Raw genomic sequence first — 26147 nt, forward strand, 5'->3', positions numbered from 1 at the left:
GGAGTGGGGGCACTTTGAACAGAATTTCACAGCGGGTGGTCTGTCGACTTCCCCCCTCCCTACCCCGAAACACTTTGAACAGATTTTGTCAGTGGGTGGTCCGTCTACCCACCCACCCTGCCACTAGGTGGCGCTGCCATCGAAACACTTTGAACAGATTTTCACAGCGGGTGGTCTGTCGACCTACCCTCCGAAACACTTTGAACCGATTTTAGTTGTGACAATCGCCGCAAGGTGGCACTGCCATAGAAACACTTTTAACCTAGCTGACCAAGGGCTTAATCGGCCCTCCCCACCCCCGCACACAGATGTTCAATCTTTGATTGTGATGACATCACCAATCACGTGAATCCTTCCCATGATAATGTTATTTTTAGGCAATAAATTAATTAGTGCTATTTTGTTATAAAAATACCATTGGTTAAAAATATTGTTCATGAATACTTTATGTTCAAATAATACCATTGTTTTTACTTTAAAGTATTCATGAACAAATCAATGGTATTATTTGAACATAAAGTATTCATGAACAATATTTTTAACCAATGGTATTTTTAAGTACTCATAACCAATATTTGTAACCAATTGTATTTTTTAAAGTATTCATGAACAAATCAATGTTATTATTTGAACATAATTAAAGTATTCATGACCAATATTTTTAACCTGTTCCCCAAACACGGCGTAACAAGTCTTATGACGTCATAATCCTTTGGTGTAATCCAAAGAGAGGATTTTGTTCCCCATGCATTTGAAGGCGACTTTTTAAATTTTGCTGTTGGATGGCAACAGATGTATATTTTAAATGAGAAGGCTATTTTAAACGACATGTTAATTTTAGACAATAAATTTTGAATTGTTGTTTTTACTTTAAAGTATTCATGCACAAATCAATGGTATTATATGAACATAAAGTATTATTCATGACCAATATTTTTAACCAATGGTATTTTTTAAAGTATTCATGAACAGATCAGTGGTATTATCTGAACATAATTAAAGTATTCATGACCAATATTTTAAACAACATGTTATTTTTAGGCAATAAATTAATTAGTGCTATTCATGAAGAAATCAATGGTATTTTGTCAGTTGAAAGTGATTTTAAATATAACTTTTAAGGAAGACACAGAATTATAATGAACGAAGTCTTATTGAACACTGTTAACAAAATTATTTACAAAGGAATCATTATTCTGATAAAATCTTGACACAGCTCTCTTTTCAAGGACAGTTCACAATTCTCCCATTACAAAAAGTATGAAAAGTACTATAAAGGTAAGTATCTTCTGTTCCAGGGTTAGTGTTGTTTTACCTGCAATAAAGAGAACATGTTAGAAGATTATTATAATCCTACTGTGGTGGCGAGCTTTGCTAGTGTTAATGCTTTACAAAAACATACAAAATTACCCAAACATACTGTGAAAGAATGGTTATCAGGACAGCCCACATATGTGAGACACAGACAGCAACGAAGAAATTTTCCTCGTAACCAGATGAAAGTTCCTGGTCTTCTCTATACATTTCAATATGATTTAGCCAACATGCCAAATCTTGCTAAAGCAAATAATGGTGTTCATTTTCTTCTCGTGTGTATTGATTGCTTTTCACGATGTGGTTGGGTAAGACCATTAAAATCTAAACATTCACAAGAAGTAGTTAAAGCTTTCAAATCTATTTTTAAAGAAGAAGTACCATTTAGTATTAATAGTGACCAAGGAAAGGAATTTACTAATAAACAAGTGCGTGCATTATTCAAATCTAAAAATATCCACTTTTACACCACTAGAAGTGAAAAGAAAGCTTCTATGGCAGAAAGATTTATTCGAACATTAAAAGAAAAAAATTATAAATGGGCTACATATTCAAAAAATGATAAATATATTCATGTGCTGCAAAAATGAGTGAAAACTTATAATGAAACTGTACACAGATCTATTGGTATGGCCCCTGCAGATGTCACCATGCATAATGAAGAAACAGTTTATGCTAAATTATATGGACCACATCCAAAAGTTTCGGAACCCAAGTTTAAAATCGGTGACTATGTTGTTCTTAGTGATGATAGCCATAATTTTCGAAAAGCGTTCAGAGGGAATTGGTCTGAGGAGGTGTTTTTCATAGCTCAGGTAATCAAAAGGCACCCTGTAGTATATAAGGTTAAAGGGAGAGAGATAGTGAGGTGATAGAAGGTGCATTTTATGAACATCAGCTACAGAGAGTCAGGTTTGATAACGAGGTACCTGAAACGTGTATCTGATTGAAAAAGTACTTGGGAAGCGTACAGTGCGTGGCCAGAGACAGTTACTTGTGAAGTGCCTTGGATACACTGCATCCTACAATTCTTGGGTACGAAGCAAAGATGTTTTACCTAACCCTACCAAGTAATGCAAGTATGGACATGTATCCTGATAACACCCAATCACGTTTCAAAGTTCAATTACCCCGGGAAATTAATCTGAGTGGGAAGTGGGTGGTGGCACTTTCTAAAATCCATCTATCAGGAGTGTGGAACAATATCACAAAAGGATACGATGAATTTCGTGTACTTCGCGATGATTATGACTCTGAAAAAATTTTACATGTGCTTTCTTTAAAGTATAAAGATTATCAACATCTTTTAGATGAGATGAACAGTGTTCATCCCCTTATTTCATTTACAGTACACACAAAGACTGTTGAAAAATATCAATTTTCAGTGAATGTGCATGGAAAAGGTAAAATACAATTGCCCGAGAAACTAGTAAAATTATTTGGACTTCAAAAAGCAGGTGTACGGGGGAAAGGCTGCGGTGTATTTACAGATACATCTGTAGGTGAGAGTGCATTACCTATCAAAGGTCAAATAGTTAACGTGCTCCTTTTTACATAATTTGTTAACACACATTTTGTTGGATCTGTGAACTGCAAAGATTTAGAACATATTTTTCTGGTATAATTTAAAACTTCATAAATGAACGTTCTGTTATGGTAATAGAAATGAGAAAATACAGATACACCTAAAAATTAACAGATTTTCTAATTTTCACAACCTATTTGTAGGTATCAAATGTATATTTTAGCCGTTAGGGGATAGCGCAGCTTGGAACTTCCCAAAGTTTACGAAAGATAGCCTTTGTTTGTCCATAAGATCTTCACTGAAAATGGGGAAGTTTGAGAAAAATCACATATCACCTTTAGATATTTTGCGTGTCCAACCGGAAAAAATTTGTCCCGTTATATTATTTTCAATTTCTAGAATTTGTACGAAATCGAACTCTTTGTGGCAGTTTCTCTTTCGAGATAGAGAAATTGTCCTTAAACGATTTCGCCCACCTTTCAATCCAACCCTCAGGTTTTTTATGCATTCCAACTCAAAAAATTACGCAAAATGACTGTAAAACGGTTCGCAACCGACTCGTCAGAATTATTGAAATTATGAAAAATAAATATCATAAAGCTACATTGACTGGTAGTTTAAAATCAACACTTGTTGACAAGCTGATGGAGGGGAAAAAATAACATTCAATCTCAGCAACTGCGAATGGATCCAAAACAGTTAAAAGCTGAGATTTTTAATAAATTTTCAGTTATCCATCAACACTTTGTAACCTTTTCAAAACAAACGTGAAAAAATCAACTTAAAATTCTTAATTTTAAGCATTTTCCGTGTACTATAAGATAAATTTGAACCTGAACAGCTCATTCAAATCATAAAAAACATCTCCAAATAGCGTAAAACCCCAACAAATACAGCCAAACCTCGGAAAATCTAAGAAAAATTATGTAAAAAATCTTAATAACATGTTTTTCAACATTTATTTAAGATTGAGACCCCCCCCCCCACCCACAGAAGAGGATTACGGTGTCACAGCAGATGAACGCCTCATGATTCAAAAATATATAGGGCATCATCACCAACTCAAGGGGATTAATAATGATTATAACGTTCTTGGGTTTTTTTCTCAGAATTCCAATAAGCTTACACATTAACATGAAAAAACAACGGAAACTGTGTACAAGTAATTAATGGACCCTTTAAAATTAGAGAAAATGATCAGAAAGAGAGAAAATAATCGGCTTTTCCCATGTACCCAGGGGATGTGTTTGTGAGATTTTTAATGTTTACACATCACAACATTTTTGTGCTGTCAAAACATGAAATTCATGCATCACAGTAAAATCAGGGTGGAAACACACAAAACACTGTCAAGAGACAGAAATATAAGAAAATTAAGTAAAAACATCTTAAATAATACAGGTTCAACATTTATTCAACCCTCAGACCCCAGCCACAACTTCACAGGTTCTTAACTTAAAAAAGGAAAAATTCTAAGCAGATACCGTGTTTATTATATAATTCGTCATTTACCAATGTAACGCCTTACTTTATATTTGAAAAAGGAAAAATTCGAAGCAAACACATGAAAATTTAAGATAATTTTAACTGGAAGCGTATACATTTGAATCGTCACACTTTTAATTTCATTATTTCGACTGAAAATAGCCGATTTCTGCCGAAGGGAATTAGGCTAACACACACTGTGCATGCTATTTTCACATTCACATTGAACCAAAATAAACCTGAAAAAAAAAAAAAAAAAACAGCTGCAGATCACCGGCTATTTTACACACGCTAAGACCGAACAACAGCAACCTAAGTCAAAGATTTCACTAAATCAAAACGCTGGATTTAGTGAAAAGATGGGGTGCATAAGGAACAAACTTAAAACAGGAAAATTACACCCTCTAACAATGCTCCTTTGCGACAAGCTTAAGAATTTTCATTTAACCCTGATCACCGTGGGACCACAAAATAGCTCGTCGCAAACGAGCTATTTTATTTTATTTATTTTATTTCGACTGAAAATCGGCTATTTTCAGTCGAAATAATGAAATTAAAAGTGTGACGATTAAAATGTATACGCTTCCAGTTAAAATTATCTTAAATTTTCATGTGTTTGCTTCGAATTTTTCCTTTTTCAAATATAAAGTAAGGCGTTACATTGGTAAATGACGAATTATATAATAAACACGGTATCTGCTGATACATGAATAAGGATGATTGTAACGGCGGTGATTATTACTGCTATTACCATGGTTTCGGAACTCTTGTTTGCTTTGAGATTCAAAATTACTTATGTTTCTGGAAAATTGTGGTGTGTTTTCCTATTGTAATCCTCTTGTGTGGGTGGGGGGGGGGTCTCGATCATAAATAAATGTTGAAAAACATGTTATTAAAATTTTTTACATAATTTTTCTTAGATTTTCCGAGGTTTGGCTGTATTTGTTGGGGTTTTACGCTATTTGGAGATGTTTTTTATGATTTGAATGAGCTGTTCAGGTTCAAATTTATCTTATAGTACACGGAAAATGCTTAAAATTAAGAATTTTAAGTTGATTTTTTCACGTTTGTTTTGAAAAGGTTACAAAGTGTGGATGGATAACTGAAAATTTATTAAAAATCTCAGCTTTTAACTGTTTTGGATCCATTCGCAGTTGCTGGGATTGAATGTTATTTTTTCCCCTCCATCAGCTTGTCAACAAGTGTTGATTTTAAACTACCAGTCAATGTAGCTTTATGATATTTATTTTTCATAATTTCAATAATTCTGACGAGTCAGTTGCGAACCGTTTTACAGTCATTTTGCGTAATTTTTTGAGTTGGAATGCATAAAAAACCTGAGGGTTGGATTGAAAGGTGGGCGAAATCGTTTAAGGACAATTTCTCTATCTCGAAAGAGAAACTGCCACAAAAAGTTCGATTTCGTACAAATTCTAGAAATTGAAAATAATATAACGGGACAAATTTTTTCCGGTTGGACACGCAAAATATCTAAAGGTGATATGTGATTTTTCTCAAACTTCCCCATTTTCAGTGAAGATCTTATGGACAAACAAAGGCTATCTTTCGTAAACTTTGGGAAAATTTTCGTAAATTTTAGCCGTTAGGGGAAAGCTGTGCTATCCCCTAACTGCTAAAATATACATTTGATACCTACAAATAGGTTGTGAAAATTAGAAAATCTGTTAATTTTTAGGTGTACAAATTTGTATATATCTGTATTTTCTCATTTCTATTACCATAACAGAACGTTCATTTATGAAGTTTTAAATTATACCAGAAAAATATGTTCTAAATCTTTGCAGTTCACAGATCCAACAAAATGTGTGTTAACAAATTATGTAAAAAGGAGCACGTTAACTATTTGACCTTTGATAGGTAATGCACTCTCACCTACAGATGTATCTGTAAATACACCGCAGCCTTTCCCCCGTACACCTGCTTTTTGAAGTCCAAATAATTTTACTAGTTTCTCGGGCAATTGTATTTTACCTTTTAGATGCACATTCACTGAAAATTGATATTTTGCAACAGTCTTTGTGTGTACTGTAAATGAAATAAGGGGATGAACACTGTTCATCTCATCTAAAAGATGTTGATAATCTTTATACTTTAAAGAAAGCACATGTAAAATTTTTTCAGAGTCATAATCATCGCGAAGTACACGAAATTCATCGTATCCTTTTGTGATATTGTTCCACACTCCTGATAGATGGATTTTAGAAAGTGCCACCACCCACTTCCCACTCAGATTAATTTCCCGGGGTAATTGAACTTTGAAACGTGATTGGGTGTTATCAGGATACATGTCCATACTTGCATTACTTGGTAGGGTTAGGTAAAACATCTTTGCTTCGTACCCAAGAATTGTAGGATGCAGTGTATCCAAGGCACTTCACAAGTAACTGTCTCTGGCCACGCACTGTACGCTTCCCAAGTACTTTTTCAATCAGATACACGTTTCAGGTACCTCGTTATCAAACCTGACTCTCTGTAGCTGATGTTCATAAAATGTACCTTCTATCACCTCACTATCTCTCTCCCTTTAACCTTATATACTACAGGGTGCCTTTTGATTACCTGAGCTATGAAAAACACCTTCTCAGACCAATTCCCTCTGAACGCTTTTCGAAAATTATGGCTATCATCACTAAGAACAACATAGTCACCGATTTTAAACTTGGGTTCCGAAACTTTTGGATGGGGTCTATATAATTTAGCATAAACTGTTTCTTCATTATGCATGGTGACATCTGCAGGGGCCATACCAATAGATCGGTGTACAGTTTCATTATAAGTTTTCACTCATTTTTGCAGCACATGAATATATTTATCATTTTTTGAATATGCAGCCCATTTATAATTTTTTTCTTTTAATGTTCGAATAAATCTTTCTGCCATAGAAGCTTTCTTTTCACTTATAGTGGTGTAAAAGTGGATATTTTTAGATTTGAATAATGCACGCACTTGTTTATTAGTAAATTCCTTTCCTTGGTCACTATTAATACTAAATGGTACTTCTTCTTTAAAAATAGATTTGAAAGCTTTAACTACTTCTTGTGAATGTTTAGATTTTAATGGTCTTACCCAACCACATCGTGAAAAGCAATCAATACACATGAGAAGAAAATGAACACCATTATTTTCTTTAGCAAGATTTGGCATGTTGGCTAAATCACATTGAAATGTATGGTGAAGACCAGGAACTTTCATCTGGTTACGAGGAAAATTTCTTCGTTGCTGTCTGTGTCTCACATATAAAGTGTAAAGTGTATGTGTGTTTAGGGTCAAAAGGCACCAGGGGTTTCCCCCATCTCCGCGTAGTTTACATTGTGGTGTGATACAGTTCACTGTAAAAGCCAGAGATTTAAAAGTATATGGATCTTGAGGTGTGTGATGTTGTGTACCGTTGTTCTTCTGGCCATTTAGCCGCCGGACCCCAGCTGAGGCCCGACGTTGCCCACACTTCGCCCCGTGGAGGCAGACCAGGTACACTAGTATTACAGTTATTTACTCTGGCAGGCCCTGCCACCTAGTTTCTTGAGATTTCAGTGGCAAGGACCTTAAAAAAAACAAAACCGTTTGCGTGGGTTGATCGCTAGATTGAAAGACCGAAATGTGAGCGAACTTAATTTGGAGCTATTAAATTTTGACCTGTGGGATATACGCTGGCGAGCAGGTAGAGAGGGAGAGGAGACTGAAGACTGGGGGGAGAAAGACAGAAGAAATGGGGTCGATAGAGGAGGCGACCCCATTATAAGTCAGTGGGGCATGCCCATGCCCCACCAGGAGGAAATCTGGGTTGGCGAGTAGGGGAGAAGGCAGGAGGGGAAAACCTCCTGTCTCCTCCCCTACCGCCGAGGGAGGGGGAAAGAAAGATGGCGTCCAGCAAGAGCGCCGGCACCGATTGCCATTATGGCTGGCATATGCAGAAAGTTCTGCGGTCTCATTGGGCTTGTTGGAATTCAGCTGAATAGAAAGTCACTCGTGAGGCTGTGTCCTGTCCGAAGGAGGTCCACATATCATTTCATGGTTGTTGTTGTGGTGGTGGATGCGGGAGAGTCCGCCTTCTTGTGAAGAGGTCTTGCGCATATTGAGTGAAGGCACTATAAGTATCTTTTTCAGTTAGTATCAGATATTCCTGGTCTCTTAGCATTATTTGGATGGTGGTTATAAATCGGCAGCGGAGATCCTCGTACAGTGGGCAGTCGTACATCAAGTGCCCCCATGTCTCGCGTAGTCCGCAGTGGCATAGGGGGGTGTCACTCAATCCGAATCCATGGAGTTTTCCTCTTATGGCGCCATGGCCGGTCAACAGGTAGGTGGCGAGTAGTCCAGGAGAAAGCCAAGGTGGATAGTTTGGGTACACCAGTTGTAGATCAGGAATAAATTTTTTAGTTATTTCACCTTTGGTTGATGTCTGCCAGCGGGTTTGCCAGCTCTGGTTGAGATGTGTGAGGAGACGTTTGCGTTCCAATTTGTGGTCAGTTTCAGGGTCCAAAGTGAAGTTCAGATGGTTAGCCTCACGTCCCTTGGAGAGTTGATATATTAGGCCGCGGAAGACTATTTCGAGGTCTAGGGGAAGAGTCCCTGTCAGGGCCTGGAGGGCGTGTGTGCTTACAGTATTGCAGGCTCTTGTTATTATAAGTAATATATACCGTTGCGTGGTGTCCAGTTTTCTTCTGTTGACGGCCGTGGTAGCCTTCCGGTACCACACGCCAGCGGCATACGTTATGGCAGGCAGGAATACGGCTTTATAGAATAGCTTGAGGGTTCTCCTCCGCAGGCCCCAATCCTTGCGGGAGACCCTCATGAACAGAGCACAGTATCTTCTGATCTTTTTCTGTATGTAGGTCAGATGAGGGGTGAATGAGAGGTTATTATCTAGGACAACCCCGAGGTGTTTTAGTTCCTTTGTCAGCTTAATTGTAGTTCCTTCGATGCGGATTTGTGGTGGTCTCCTGATGCCCAGGTTACCTTTAACAGTATTGAGCTGGTCTTGATTGAGGATATGCGGAGATTGTTTTCGTCGGTCCACTTCTGTAGGATGTCAATGGCGCGAGTAGCAGAAGTTTCTAGCCTGGCTCTGCTGTCCTCTCGCAGTACCAGGGTTAGGTCGTCCGCGTATGCCTGAGTTGCTACACGACCTAGGTCTAGATTTAGAAAACCGTCGAGAACCATGTTCCAGAAGAGCGGGCCCAAGATTGGGCCCTGTGGGCAGCCTCTGAAGATCTGTCTGGAAATAGAATGATATGGAGTTTCTACAACAACCATTCTGTTGTCAAAATATGTTTTGACGCATTGGTATAGGTTGGCCGGGATGTTGGCCTTCCGGAGCCTGCCGAGGACGCTTGGCCACCACGTGTCAAATGCCCCGGCAAAATCTATTGCGATTACAAGTAGATATTTATCGTTTGTTGTTTCAGCACCTCTGGTAATGTTTTCCAAGGCATCCAGAGTGGAGCAGCCCCTCCTAAAGCCAAATTGATTCTGTGATTGTAGGCCTGCAGCCATGTAGCAAGTTTCGATTCTAACTTTGAGGAGGTGTTCAAAGAGTTTACTTAGTACAGAGAGAAGGGCTATTGGTCGGTATGACTCTGTCTCACATATGTGGGCTGTCCTGATAACCATTCTTTCACAGTATGTTTGGGTAATTTTGTATATTTTTGTAAAGCATTAACACTAGCAAAGCTCGCCACCACAGTAGGATTATAATAATCTTCTAACATGTTCTCTTTATTGCAGGTAAAACAACACTAACCCTGGAACAGAAGATACTTACCTTTATAGTACTTTTCATACTTTTTGTAATGGGAGAATTGTGGACTGTCCTTGAAAAGAGAGCTGTGTCAAGATTTTATCAGAATAATGATTCCTTTGTAAATAATTTTGTTAACAGTGTTCAATAAGACTTCGTTCATTATAATTCTGTGTCTTCCTTAAAAGTTATATTTAAAATCACTTTCAACTGACAAAATACCATTGATTTCTTCATGAATAGCACTAATTAATTTATTGCCTAAAAATAACATGTTGTTTAAAATATTGGTCATGAATACTTTAATTATGTTCAGATAATACCACTGATCTGTTCATGAATACTTTAAAAAATACCATTGGTTAAAAATATTGGTCATGAATAATACTTTATGTTCATATAATACCATTGATTTGTGCATGAATACTTTAAAGTAAAAACAACAATTCAAAATTTATTGTCTAAAATTAACATGTCGTTTAAAATAGCCTTCTCATTTAAAATATACATCTGTTGCCATCCAGCAGCAAAATTTAAAAAGTCGCCTTCAAATGCATGGGGAACAAAATCCTCTCTTTGGATTACACCAAAGGATTATGACGTCATAAGACTTGTTACGCCGTGTTTGGGGAACAGGTTAAAAATATTGGTCATGAATACTTTAATTATGTTCAAATAATAACATTGATTTGTTCATGAATACTTTAAAAAATACAATTGGTTACAAATATTGGTTATGAGTACTTAAAAATACCATTGGTTAAAAATATTGTTCATGAATACTTTATGTTCAAATAATACCATTGATTTGTTCATGAATACTTTAAAGTAAAAACAATTCAAAATAGCACTAATTAATTTATTGCCTAAAAATAACATTATCATGGGAAGGATTCACGTGATTGGTGATGTCATCACAATCAAAGATTCAACATCTGTGTGCGGGGTGTGGAGGGCCGTTTCTATGGCAGTGCCACCTAGTGGCGACAGTCGCAACTAAAATCGGTTCAAAGTGTTTCGGGGGTGGAATTCTGTTCCTAGTGGCCACCTAGTGGCAGGGGGGGTCGACGGACCACCCGCTGACAAAATCTGTTCAAAGTGTTTCGGGGGTAGGGGAGGGGGGGACGTCGACAGACCACCCGCTGTGAAATTCTGTTCAAAGTGCCCCCACTCCTACTCAGCAGTGGGGAAGATGGATCGCAAATTAGTAACACATACGACATAGCCGATATCCTTCCTGATGAGGTAGAACATGCGTTGAAGAAAATGAAGAATCAGAAAGCCCCAGGTGAAGGCTAAGTTACCGTACAGTTGTTAACATTGGGAGGAAGAGACATGACACAAAAATTGTCAAGACTCTTCAAAAAATGCATTAGAAAAGGTGTGATGCCTAAGGAGTGGAATAATGCAATAATAGTTTTGCTGCATAAGAAAGAAGATAAAGCAGAAATTGGAAATTATAGACCAATTAGCTTGTTATCCCACATCCACAAGTTATTCACAAGGTTAATTACTAACACATTAGAAAGAATACTTCATGAGAATCAACCGAAAGAGCAAGCTGGCTTTAGGACGGGATTCTCAACTATGGATCACCTTCACGTAATATCACAGTTAATGGAGAAAGAAAATGAATATAAAACACAATTATGCCTGGCATTTGTGGATTGTGAAAAGGCATTTGACTCCATACGGCATAAGGCAATGTTTGAAGCACTGGAGAGACAAGGCATAGATACTCTATATATTATGATTTTGAAGAAAATATATGAGAACGCTACCTCCTTTATTAGACTAGACAAAGACAGTAGCAAATATAAAATCGGGAAAGGAGTTCGACAAGGAGACATAATAGCTCCGAAGTTGTTTACTGCTGCCCTTAAGAAAGCTTTCAAAAGATTAGACTGGTCGCAGAAAGGAGTCAATATGAATGGAGAGTACCTAAACCATTTGCGATTTTCAGATGATGCTGTGGTCATAAGCAACGATCCCAAAGAATTAGAGGAAAATCTTAATCAGTTATGCAGTGTTAGTAAGGATTTTGGACTAAAGATGAATATGGCTAAAACAAAAGTAATGATGAACAAGTATGTCACAGAAAGGGATATATTGATTGAAGGAGCAGTAATGGAAAAGGTGGAGTCATACTTATCTGGGACAAGTCATTAGCTGTAACGATGATAAATGTCTGGAAGTCAAGAGAAGAATAAATTTTGGATGGACAGCATTCAGGAAATATGGTTACATACTGAGGAGCAATATCCTAATTTGTCTGAAACGGAAAATAATGAACCAATGTATACTTCCCACCATGACGTATGGAAGTGTAACTTGGACACTCACCAAAAGAATGGAAGAGAAGCTGAGAACTACACAGCGAAGAATGGAACGAATTATATTAGGAATCAGACTGTTAGATAAGAAGAGAAACACATGGATTAGGCAGCAAACTCAAGTAAAGGACAATCTTATCAAAACTAAAGAACTAAAATGGTCTGGGGCAGGACACACAGCTCAAAAATATGATGACAGATGGACTAAGAGAATAACAGAATGGTACCCAAGAGGAGCTAGAAGAAAACTTGGAAGACAATGACGGAGATGGACTGATGAAATTCACGAGTTTGTGGGTAGTAAATGGATGGCCATTGCACAAAACAAGAGGAACTGGAAAGTTGCTGGAGAGGCCTTCATCCTGCATTGTATTGATAATGGCTGATGATAATGATAATGATGAGGCAAGACAATGCGCTTCCTTTGGCATTCACAAAATATAAACTCTCCCTGACGTTATAAAAAGTGTGAATGATAATTCGCTTGAAAATAGAACTTTCCGATCATTAAGAGTCAAGTTTTCTTGCTCCTTACACCTTGACATCCTCTTTCTAGCATTACCGTCAGTAACGAGTGGCTTGACTACAGCGACTCTGCCATAAATTTCAGATTTAAATATGAAATTTATGGCAGAGCCCTTGACCAATTACTTTGCAATAAGCTGCTGAGACTCAGCTTAAGTTCTGTAGTTGTTTTTGATGCAGTAGTTTTGTGTTTTCCGGCTACAATCATTTACAGTGTTACAATTACAATTACAGTTATAATCGTGAACCATGCTGCCCTCGCATGAGATCGAGTAGCTCATTCACGTTGTGAAAAACTTCCCCAGATCATTGACGGGATTCGAACTCAGGTCTTTTCCACCTGGTGTGGAGACGACGGAGATTCTACAAACTGCGCCATCCAAGAGAGCTTATGCTTCCTACCACTGTTGTTATTCTTTTCTGTATCCATTCCAAAAGATCTAAATCCTTCCTAAATTAAGGCTTCCAAACCTCTATGTAGTACTCAAAATGCTTCCTAATAATTGCTTTATACAATGAGGATAATTATCTCTTTGTTCCTGATAAAATAAAAAAATTCCTATTTCCTCTCCTTTCAGCCTGCTTGCATTGGATGAGAAAACTCCATGTTTGACGATAGAATTGTTGTTGTTGTTCTTGTTGTTGTGCTTTAGGAGAAGGGATCATTAATAATCACTCGCCACTTTCTGTCTCTTCCCAGTTGGGAAGGTTTTTCGTCCAGCAAAACAGGTAAATCGATCAGAGAACACACGCGATTTACAGACAATACATACACGGGTATATGTAAATAATTGTGGGTGGCCCTAATACAATAATTTGAATTTTTTCGTCTCTACCCACTTTCCAGTCAACACTATTTCTACATCAGAATCTTGCCCGAATGTCAAAATGCTCCAGTCTGTACAGTGGTTCATGCGGAACAATGTCAAAAGCTTTACTGAAGTCTTAGTGGGATGTCAAAATTGTTTTTTATCCAATTATTTTGTGACTACCTTATAGTATCTTATCGAATTGGTCAGATAAGATCTCCCCTTAACAAATACACCCTGTGAATTCTTTACAGTGATCACTGGAGGCGCAACTGCAAAACCATATTGGGGTGCATAGTGTTATAATTGCTGCATTCATTTATTTATTATTGCTTTTACATAAAATTAGCTCTATTTTAATTTGAAAACCGAAGTTTGGTTTCCATTTATTTCTTGGTATTATCTTGGTAAACAGTAATGAAACCAAAATAGAACGTTTGTAATATTTTACTAATAATAGTAAATTATATGAATTTCTTGAGATCGAAAATGCACCCTTCATTCCACCCTGGTTGCGCTACTGGTGGTCATCATTCACGAAGTGAACGATGGGGTCGTGTTAACCATGTAATTGTTTCCCATATGATCCAATGTAGTTAATTTTGTATTCAGAGATCACTAATTCCCACTGCCTATTTGGCCAATTATAATGCTCTTTAGTTCAGTTTATGGGCTATTTCTTCATAGTTTTTGCCAACAAGGACAACTTACAATCCTTCAAACCACTCATGACAAAACTGCAGCAAACAATTCACTTCAATACACTTGTTTTTACCACGGAACTTTCTAACATCGATTTAACCATCATAGACAGTAAGACACTAACTATAGGGAATTCCGTTCCCTATGGAGTTAGTGCGTGAGTTGCTGATGCTCTTAAAGCCCTCTTACAACAACAGCAACTTGTTTTTACACCAATATTATAATTATACATGTAAAGCTTGCAAGACAATCAGGTAGGCTTAGAGATCTTAAAAGTCTGACTAGCTGACTTACTAATCCACTTGAACCACGGTACAGATTTTCTTTTGATGTTTCTGGTATTTTATTTCTTTTCAGGAATTCTTGTGTCAGGAGTATGATCACACCTTTAAGTAAAGGAAGGGGCTAAAGGGATAAAAAAAAGTCATATTAGGGCCACACAAGAATTTACTTACACATTTCTGTTTATTATTTCCATAAATAGCGTATGCGTATTTTCTCTGGTCGATTGGCCCGTTTTTCTGAACAAAAAACCCGAGTTTCCAGGGAAAAAACTTTGCTGTTCATGAGACCGACTAACTGAGTCACTAAGTGAAAAAAGCCCATAAAGGTTCCTCGCATCATTAATGTGTTTCGATTTCTGGCCTTTTTCACCCAGTGTGTGGAAGAATATGATTATACAAACTGCAGTGCTACCACCCAGACCGGACTAATAGGATATAGCCCAACATATAGATCTAAAATAATGTAGAATTTTTGCTTCGAGATGATGACTAACGTTATTCTCTGTAACACTGCTTTAGCCCCTGTTTGACGGAATTAATCTTCCTCCCTTTATAAAATTCTGGGACCACTTCTGAATTCAGCCAAGCCATTTTTTAAAAAATATATATTGAGTAGCTAGTAAAGCCGTCATTATCAAGAGAAATAATTACTCCTTTCTTCACCAGAGTTAACTTCCTGTGTTCCATATCAGTGCTGAAGAGATATTGATGATAAGTAGTATCGTATTGATGGTTAGCACAAAGGGGAAGGCACCGTCCTCCCCACAGCGGGTGGAAAAGACGTGAGCTCGAATCCCGTGAATGAATGACGTGAGAAAGTTTATGGGGCTTTTTCACGACGTGGATGTGTTAGTCGGTGTCAGGCATGGAGCATGGTTTTTTCTCCCGTAAACTCGAGTTTTTCATCCAGCAAACAGAAAATCTACCTCAGAACACACGCAATTTACAATAGTATATTTTGAGCAATATGGACTTAGTTACCAATATACGGAGAAACATGGCCTCCTAAAATCCCAACAAAAACTAACAAATACTATCATGTGGTTAATTTTAAACCCTTATGATGGAAATTCCTACAACTCCTTTCCCTATGGAGTAGAGGTGTGCGAATTTATCCCCAATTCATAAAGGGGATCAAATGATAACAAAAGGTAAAAAATTACAGACCTGTTACCTTAAATTCTCTTCCAAGGTAATTAATCTAATAAAATAATGCAGTAACAAAGGAACTTGATACAAACTTGAGACACTCATGCACTAGCAAGGCTTTTGTGGATTTATTGGATGATTGTTTTCTACATCAGCATGTTCGGGAGGCAACTACAGGAAGTAATACTCTTGATTTGATTATCAGCAGTGATTCTTCATGCATTAAGAATCTGCAGATAAATGAACCACTAGGTGGCAGTGATCACAGTGTGCTGAAGTGGGATTTACTCAAAGAGGTAACTACCATTAGGGGTAAAGGGAAGGGTTATTGCTTTCGTAAAGGCGACTACGATGGACTGAGACAGTATTTAAATTCTATACAGTGGAACCAACTGATGATGATACCAACAGCAAATGCAAAATAGGAAGCATTCAAAGAACTTATCTTGGAAGCTACTAGGCTTTACATACCAACTAAGAAATATTGTTCAAGATTTAGGCCTAAATGGATGTCAGATGAACTGATGAGGCATATGGCAGAGAAGAAACATGCATGGGATACATACAAATTAACACATGACACAGAAGCCTATGATAGATACAAGTTGATCTGTGACCAAGTTACAAAGGAGGTTAGGCAGGCGAAGGCAGATTACGAGAAATCTTTGGCAAGGTATGCAAAGAAAAACAGCAAAGAGTTCTTTACTTATGTAAACTCTAGAAGGAAGGGGATGAATCAGATTGGTTCACTTGATATCGGTGGGTCAACTGTTGATGATCCTGGTCATGTAGCTAACAAACTAAATGAATATTTTGCATCGACATTCACACATGAGGAGTTATTTAGCGAGGGGAAAGCCAGAGGTGTATTCGACTCTGGCAGTAAGCTAGAGAATCTTGTAATAACTGAGAGTAAAGTGGAGGAGAAACTGTTGAAGATAAACACAAGAAAGGCACCCGGGGTGGATGGGACCTATCCAGTTATATTAAAGGAGGCAGCAGAGGAAGTAAGCAAATCCTTAGCCATGATTATGAGAGCTTCCTTGGACTCAGGGGAGGTACCCACAGACTGGAGATGTGCAAATGTAACCCCAATTCACAAAGGAGGATCAAAGGCTGACACAAGCAATTATAGACCTGTGAGTTTAACTTCTGTTCCAGGAAAATTAATGGAGGCACTAGTTAAAGAAGCACTGCAGGATCATTTAGACAAGACTTCAGTTATAGCTCGGACACAGCATGGTTTTGCTAAGGGGAAGTCTTGCCCGACCAATTTGATTGGATACTATGATGCAGTCACAAAGGAACTGGATGCAGGAAATAACTTTGATATTATATACTTGGATCTTAGAAAGGCTTTTGATACTGTTGCACATGGAAGACTGCTGCACAAATTGGAGGAGTGTGACATTGGAGGCAAATTGCTGGTGTGGATAAAGAGGGGGAGAAGACAGAGAGTGGTAATCAATGGACACTGCTCGTCGTGGACTAATGTTATTAGTGGAGTCCCTCAGGGCTCAGTGTTGGGTCCATTATTGTTTTCTGTATTCATAAATGATATTGATGATGGTATATCAAGCTTAATGTCGAAGTTTGCAGACGATACAGCAGCATAGTGTCAGTAGTGTCCTTGACAACACTGCCTACCTTTGTATCGTCTGCAAACTTCGACATTAAGCTTGATATACCATCATCAATATCATTTATGAATAGGATCTGGATAAGTTGAGCAGATGGGCTGAGAGGTGGCAAATGAAGTTTAACATTGACAAATGTAAAGTAGTACACATGGGAAACAGCAACCCCAGCGCAACGTATCAACTCTGTGGTACTACACTGACAGTGGTAGAGAATGAAAGGGACCTGGGGGTGGTTGTGCAGGCAGATATGAAGTTCTTTGAGCAGTGCAGACGGGCTGCAAGAATAGCTCATGGTGTATTGTCAATGATATGGCAACCCCGGGGGCTCACATCTGGTGAGTATGGGCTTGGCAAACCCAGGGTCCTGAGCTGGATATCATCATTCTTATCTTTCTTGGTGATACCCCTCTCTCTCTCTTTCTCTCTCTCTCACACACACACACACACACACACACACACACACACACACACACACACACACACACACACACACACACACACACACACATGGGGGTAACTGGGAAATTTTTTTTTTTTTTTTTTTTTTTGGCTGGTGCAGCATAAGCCTCAGGCTTCCTTGTACCATATGGCTAATAATAATAATAATAATAATAATAATATATAGGAATTTTTCTAGCAGGGATAAGGAGGTGATTATTCCCTTGTATAAGGCAATGGTCAGGCCACACCTAGAGTACTGTGTACAGGTCTGGAGGCCTCATTTCAAGAAGGATGTAGAGCTGCTGGAACGAGTACAGAGAAGGGCAACAAGATTAGTGAATGGAACAAAGGGGTGCTCTTACGAAGAAAGGCTTAAGTTTTGCAAATTACAGTGTCTGGAGACTACGCACCAGCGAGGTGATCTGATAGAGGTGTACAAAGCATTGAATGGTTTGAGCATGCTCAATGCTGATGGGATTCTTCCTCTCGCACAGAATAATCACCTGAGAGGTCATAAATTCGAATTGAGGAAAGACAGATGGAGGATAGACGTGCGGAAATTTGTCTTTAGCCAGCGAGTGGTTGGTGAAACAGACTTCCATCCCTTGTCGTGGAAGTTGATCGCCTAAATAAGTTTAAGGCTCAGCTGGACAGGTATTTTGAACGAACAGAGGGGTGAAGTGGAAATGGTTTTTTTTTTTGCTGATGCTGCATAAGCTTGCTTTCTTGCATCAAAGGCCTCTACTAATGCTATGCTAATGCTAATTTCAGGAAAACTTTTGTTACTGTCGCATATAAATGATAGCTGCATAAATTGGAGAAAAGTGGCATTAAGGACAAGTTATTATTGATAAAAGGATGAGTAGTGGGAGAAGACAAGACTGAGCGTGGTTATCAATGGACTCTGCTTTCCTTGGACTAATTTATTAGTGGAATCCTCAATGGCTCAGTGCCAGGCCCATTGTTGTTTTCTATATTTATGAATGATATTGAGTCAAATTTTGCACATGGTTAATCACAATAATCTGGGTATACTGCCGCAACAAGGTCTTCAAAAATTAGGCAATGGGTTAAGAAAGGGCAATTGAAGTGTAACATTGGAAGATACTGGATATGGGTAACATTAATCCCAAATTAACGAACTGAGAAAACATGAACAGATAAACGATTCGAGAAAACATGTGCGGTACTTTATGAATTTATCCCCAATTCATAAAGGGGATCAAATGGTAGAAAATGAAAAAAAAAAAAAAAAAAAAAAGAATTGGGAGTAATTGTTAGAAACATATGAAATTCTCTGAGCAGTGCAGATATGAGGCAGGAACAGCTAATGGAATTTTGGCAATGCTGTACTAGAATTTTGCTAGTGGAGATAAAGAGATGAATTCTAGTGTACGGGGCAATGTTAGGCCTTATCTTTAGTACTGAATACACCTCTAGAGGCCTTATTTTAGGAAAAATGTATATTTGCTGGATCGGTTGAGAGAAGGACAATGAGATTAGAGAAGGGAACAAAAGGGCAGTTTACCATGAAAGTCTTCAGTTCATTCAATTTCAGCATCTGGTGACCAGGCATCTGAAGTGATCCGATTGAGGTGTTTAAGGCTTTGAATGGATAGGGCAAGCTCAATTCTGATGGCATTCTTCCTATTGCATAAACTATACACATGAATGGGCATAATATCAAATCCAGGAAAGTTGGTTGCAGGATCGATGTGCAAATTTTGCTTTCAGCCAGCGAATTGTTGATTGTTGGAAAAGTTATCATCTGTTGTTGTGAAAATGTGTAGTTTTAATAAATTCAAGGAAGAAGTAGACAAACTTTGTAAAAAGGATAGGTGGAATAGGACCAGGGTATGTCTGCCAGGGGCAAAAGTTGATGACGTTGTAGAGCGGATATCATCTTTTAAGGGCACAAAAGGTGATATAGTTGTACACGTTGGCACTAATGACATTAAGAGTAGGAGACCGGCGGAATTACTTGATAAGTACAGGTCACTGATGAAAAAAAGCCGTGAATTAGGGTTGAAATTGAAAGTGTCTGCAATTCTGCCCAGACACGATAGGAGGGAGTATATGATGAGAGCCCTGTCAATCAATTCGGCCCTGGAAAGATTGTGCAGGGCTCAAGGGGTAGAATTTTTTTCAGCCTGGTCTGTACTTGTTAACAGGAGAGACTGCTTCTACAGGGATGGGATACACTTAAATAGAAGGGGTGCAAGAATGTTTGCTGATGCTATCGAGGCAATGTTAGGTGGGTCGGAAAACTGCTAGATTGGGGGGATACAAGGACTAATAGATTAACAGTAGCCACTGGCAGAGGTGAAAGTGATTCTTGCACTGCTTCTATTGGAATGAGCCGCAGCCTGGAAAATAAGATGCAGGATATTTCAGAGACTGCTGGGAATCATTGGGGTACAAGTAAACACATGGGTTGTGTTAGGGTAGCTAAGAAAAAGAACAGGTGCATGTATACTTGTGTGTACACCAATGCTAGGAGTTTAGTAAATAAATTTGATGAATTTGAGGTATTGCTCAAAACATCAAAGGCAGATATTGTGGGGATTTCAGAGACGTGGTGTCACACAGATATAAGAAATGCAGAACTGGAATTTGGGGAGTACAATGTCTACAGAAAGGATAGACAGGATAGGAAGGGAGGAGGGGTTATGCTATTAGTTAAAAAACACATAAAATCCAAGGAAGTGAAGCCAGTCGACATCGCTGGACAGTGCAGTGTCGAGTCAGTTTGGTGTGACATAAGCATTGGGAGATCAAAATTGAGAGTAGGAGTGTGCTATAGGCCTAATGACTCTGATGAGTATAATAAGAAACTGTTCGGAGAAATAGAGTGGGCCAGTAAATCAGAGAGTCTTATAATGGGGGATTTTAATTTCCCAGATATTGACTGGAATTTGGGGGCTGGTCACTCACACAGTAGCAAGGCTTTTGTAGATTTATTGGATGATTGTTTTCTACATCAGCATGTTCGGGAGGCAACTAGAGGGAGTAATACTCTTGATTTGATTATCAGTAGTGATTCTTCATGCATTAAGAATCTGCAGATAAATGAACCACTTGGTGGCAGTGATCACAGTGTGCTGAAGTGGGAGTTACTCAAAGAGGTAACTACCATTAGGGGTAAAGGGAAGGGGTATTGCTTTCGTAAAGGCGACTACAATGGACTGAGACAGTATTTAAATTCTATACAGTGGGATCAACTGATGATATTGCCAACAGCAAATTCAAAATGGGAAGCATTCAAAGAACTTATCGTGGAAGCTACTAGGCTTTACATACCAACTAAGAAATATTGTTCAAGGTTTAGGCCTAAATGGTTGTCAGATGAACTAATGAGGCATATGGCAGAGAAGAAAAATGCATGGGATACATACAAATTAACACGTGACACGGACGCCTATGATAGATACAAGTTGATCTGTAACCAAGTTACAAAGGAGGTTAGGCAGGCGAAGGCAGATTACGAGAGATCCTTGGCAAGGGATACGAAGAAAAACAGCAAAGAGTTCTTTACTTATGTAAACTCTAGAAGGAAGGGGATGAATCAGATTGGTCCACTTGAGATCGATGGGTCAACTGTTGATGACCCTGCTCGGGTAGCTAACAAACTAAATGAATATTTTGCATCGACATTCACACACGAGGAGTTATTCAGCGAGGGGAATGCCAGAGGTGTATTCAACTCTAGCAGTAAGCTAGAGAATCTTGTAATAACTGAGAGCAAAGTGGAGGAGAAATTGTTGAAGATAAACATAAGAAAGGCACCTGGGGTGGATGGGATCTATCCAGTTATATTAAAGGAGGCAGCAAAGGAGGTAAGCAAACCCTTAGCCATAATTATGAGAGCTTCCTTGGACTCAGGGGAGGTACCCATTGACTGGAGATGTGCAAATGTGACCCCAATTCACAAAGGGGGATCAAAGGCTGACACAAGTAATTATAGACCTGTGAGTTTAACTTCTGTTCCCGGAAAATTAATGGAGGCACTGGTGAAAGAAGCACTGCAGGATCATCTAGACAAGACTTCAGTTATAGCTAGGACACAGCATGGTTTTGTTAAGGGGAAGTCTTGCCTGACCAATTTGATTGGATACTATGATGCAGTCACAAAAGAACTGGATGCAGGGAATAACTTTGATATTATATACTTGGATCTTAGAAAGGCTTTTGATACTGCTGCACATGGAAGACTGCTGCACAAATTGGAGCAGTGTGGCATTGGAGGCAAGTTGCTGCTATGGATAAAGGGGTGGTTGAGGGGGAGAAGACAGAGAGTGGTAATCAATGGACACTGCTCATCGTGGACTAATGTTATTAGTGGAGTCCCTCAGGGTTCAGTATTGGGGCCTTTATTGTTTTCTGTATTTATAAATGATATTGATGATGGTATATCAGGCTTAATGTCCAAGTTTGCAGACGATACGAAGGTTGGCAGGGTTGTCAAGGACACTACTGACACTATGCTGCTGCAACAGGATTTGGAAAGGTTGAGTAGATGGGCTTCGAGGTGGCAAATGAAGTTTAACATTGACAAATGTAAAGTACTACATATGGGAAACAGCAACCCCAGAGCAACGTATCAACTCTGTGGTACTACACTGACAGTGGTAGAGAATGAAAGGGACCTGGGGGTGGTGGTGCAGGCAGATATGAAGTTCTCTGAGCAGTGCAGACGAGCTGCAAGAGTAGCTCATGGTGTATTGTCAATGATATATAGGAATTTTTCTAGCAGGGATAAGGAGGTGATTATTCCCTTGTATAAGGCAATGGTCAGGCCACACCTAGAGTACTGTATACAGGCCTGGAGGCCTCATTTCAGGAAGGATGTAGAGCTGCTGGAACGAGTACAGAGAAGGGCAACTAGATTGGTGAATGGGACAAAGGGGTTCTCTTACGAAGAAAGGCTTAAGTTTTGCAAATTACAGTGTCTGGAAACTAGGCACCAGCGGGGTGATCTGATAGAGGTGTACAAAGCCTTGAATGGTTTGAGCATGCTCAATGCTGATGGGATTCTTCCTCTAGCTCAGAAAAATCACCTGAGAGGGCATAAATTCAAATTGAGGAAAGACAGATGTAGGATAGATGTGCGGAAATTTGCCTTTAGCCAGCGGGTGGTTGGTGGGTGGAACAGACTTCCATCCCTTGTCGTGGAAGTTGATAGCCTAAATAAGTTTAAGGCTCAGCTGGACAGGTATTTCGAACGAACAGAGGGGTGAAGTGGAAGTGGTTATTTTTATTTATTTATGTTACTTTTTTTTTTTTTTTTTTTTTTTTTTGGCTGATGCTGCATAAGCTTGCTTTCTTGCATCAAATGCCTCTACTAATGCTAATGCTAAATGCTAATGCTAAAACTATTGAGGGGAAGAACAAGTGATGTGGGAAATTTTTTTTTTTTTTTTTTTGGCTGATACTGTATAAAATTACTTTCTTGTATCATTTGCCATACTAATACAAATTTGTATTAATACTACTAAACTATTATTATGATATTAGTAGCCCCAGTACAGGGTCACCTTGGTCACTGTTAATTCATCTACACATGTCTATTGTGTCTGTAAATTGCGTGTGTTCTCTGGTTGATTTGCCTGCTTTGCTGGATGAAAAACATCGTTTTCTTGGAGGAACCTTGCTGTCCACACCTCAGGCCATAAAAGTTTCCGACGTCATCGACAGGATTCGTCGAACCCAGGTCTTTTTCCACCCAGTGCAGGAAGGACGGTGACGATACCGCTGTGCAGACTTATTAATACTACTACGAATAAAAGTCTCGTAGGTAGCACAGTTGGTACGATCACCGTCCTCCGCACACTGAGTGTGAAAAGACCAGTTCGAATCCCGTCGACTACGCGTGGAATTTTTATAGGTGTTTTTCACAACGTGACTGAGTTAGTCGGTCTCAGGCGAGAATAGGATGGTTTTTCTCCAGAGATATTCATCCAGCCAACAGAAAATCGACCTCAGAACACACGCAATTTACACTATACACAGAGCAACATGGCTTTAGTTGCTGATGCTCCTAAAACTCAATAAAAAGAATAACAATAACTGCGAATAATATTAAATTATGCATCTCTTAAGCAGCCTCCAAATAAGAAACAATGGTCTGTGTGTGTGTCAAAGCCGTGTCCATGGTGAGGCTAACGATACCCTTACCTCAGATTAAAAGTTGAAAGGGGGCCAAAAGAAAGATTAATTAATTGCCAACGTTGCCATGATTAACAGTAGGGCGCAATTTTTCATTCTTGCTCAGGTACTAAAATGGCTCGGCATAGCCCTAGTGTGTCTTGAACGCAAAGTAATTCGGGCAACAATTATTCGGTCGGTTTGCTTGTTTGCTGGCAATCTGAATTTCTAGCAGATAAAACCATGCTACTTACTCCCGAGACAGACTAATTCCTTCATACCGTGAAAAATACTGATAGAAGTTCCTCCCGATGTGATTAGATTTGAACCTGGACCATTTCCACACTGTGTAGAACGATGCCCTAGGTAGGAGTAAACGGGTTTATAGCCTCTTTTCCCTTAAAAATCAAAACACTGTAGACTTTTTTTCTTTGCACATGATGGTTAAAGTGTAATGATTTCTCAGAACACTGTTTTATCCCCATCCCCTTTGAGAAAATCTTGGGAGAAAATCTGCCTCTTTACCCGGGAAACTAAATCTTTTAAAAATAGCAAGATAACAGCAAGAATATTTTTAATGGAAACATAATGTCTAATTTAATTGCAATCTTCATTCCGGGCGACTAACACTTCGTTTGGTGATATTTGGCTTAGAGAAGATGGCAGTTATTTCATGTTCTCATCTAAAAATTAGTGTGATTTTTTAGAAATACGTGGTTGCCGTTGTGTACTTCCATAAAAGTTTCCTGGCTGTTGACATGCGCAGTGGTTATCGAGCGTCTAGTGCCATTTTTATGAACACAGTGGAAGTGTAATGTAAACAATAACATATACATGTTTTCTTTTTTTTTTTTCCTAAGTAGTTGAATAAATAACGAAAAATGCGTGGTTTAGAATACAGTTGTTATAGTTATATATGAGCAGATGCATTTGAAAATAACTGAAGAAAAAGTGGGTGTAAAATTTCGGTTAAAATTGTTTTATGGTGAGTCGTTTCTATCATAATGCTTTTATATTAGCATTTTTTCCCCCTTTTTTTTTTTGTACATGCTTTTTTCCCATATAAATTATAGCTTGTTATATTATATGAAAAACCATATAATCCCCAAGCATTCTAGTTCCCATTTCTGTGCTGAGTTATGTCCTGGAATGTGTTGATGCCCTTAATTTATAAAAATAGACGATTTCTCATAAATATTAAGATAACAGCTTGTGTAATTATTTCTAGGTTATTATTATTGAGAAGCAGATTGTGAATCATTGTAAACTTGACATCAAAACCGTTAGAGATAACCATTTTGGATCGTTACTGAAACAGTTGTAATTCACGGAATACATTCTGTGAAAATATTCCGATTCAAGACAAGTGTGAATACAGACTTGAAATAAAGGGAAAAGTAATATTAAAAATCAAGGAATCACACCAGACATCTGACTTTCCAGGTAGAACAAAGCTAGAAAACATTTTAAAATGTATGAAAATAGGATTAAGTTTATTTTGTGATGTGCTTCATTATATTACAAAACAACAACCAAAAAAAATAAATAAATAAAGAACAAAAGGATTGGTTGGTTGAAAAAAAAGGACAGTTTTTTTTTTTTTTTTTTTTGTATAATTTGCCACCATTCCTGTATTCAGTATCCACAATTCAGTGCTGAGTCAATTGGGCTAATAAAGTGTGAAAGCATAAGACAGGCAGCTTGAAGATGCCTAACACAAAGACAGCTATGGTTTGTTTTACAGTCAGTGCACATGTTAAAAAGTATTTTAAAAAATCAGTGAATCATTGAGAGTAAACCCAGAAAATAGTAATCTCAGTATCTATAACAAAAGTAGTAATGAAAGATGGAAGTTTAGAGAATGTGAAATATAAATAATTTAGAAATCAAAAGAAGGGTAAATAATAATGGCAATAATAATTTGAAACCAAAATAGTAATGATTTTTGAAGTTACTGAAAAGACTGGCTTAAAATCCATAGGCGTAAAATATCATATTTCTGCAGTAAACTGTCACTTTGCATTGGAATCCAAAGCAG

At 38.2% G+C, this 26147-nt stretch overlaps 1 protein-coding gene and 1 pseudogene across 5 annotated transcripts in view; both read left to right on the top strand.

Moving 5' to 3' along the window:
* Positions 1 to 1331: 1331 nt before the first annotated feature.
* Positions 1332 to 26147, top strand: part of LOC150076240 (E3 SUMO-protein ligase KIAA1586-like) — a 33182-nt pseudogene continuing 8366 nt past the window's right edge.
* Upf2 (UPF2 regulator of nonsense mediated mRNA decay) overlaps positions 24934 to 26147 on the top strand; it is a 695457-nt gene continuing 694243 nt past the window's right edge. For all 5 annotated transcript variants that reach the window (XR_016547840.1, XR_016547841.1, XM_090387842.1 and 2 more), the window contains exon 1: positions 24934 to 25094. The gene's annotated coding sequence lies outside the window, so the exon portion shown is untranslated. The remainder of the gene's footprint in view (positions 25095 to 26147) is intronic.

Source organism: Mastigoproctus giganteus, chromosome 13 (assembly GCF_048544385.1).
Source record: "Mastigoproctus giganteus isolate SK-2022 chromosome 13, ASM4854438v1, whole genome shotgun sequence".
Taxonomy (NCBI): Eukaryota; Metazoa; Arthropoda; class Arachnida; order Uropygi; family Thelyphonidae; genus Mastigoproctus; species Mastigoproctus giganteus.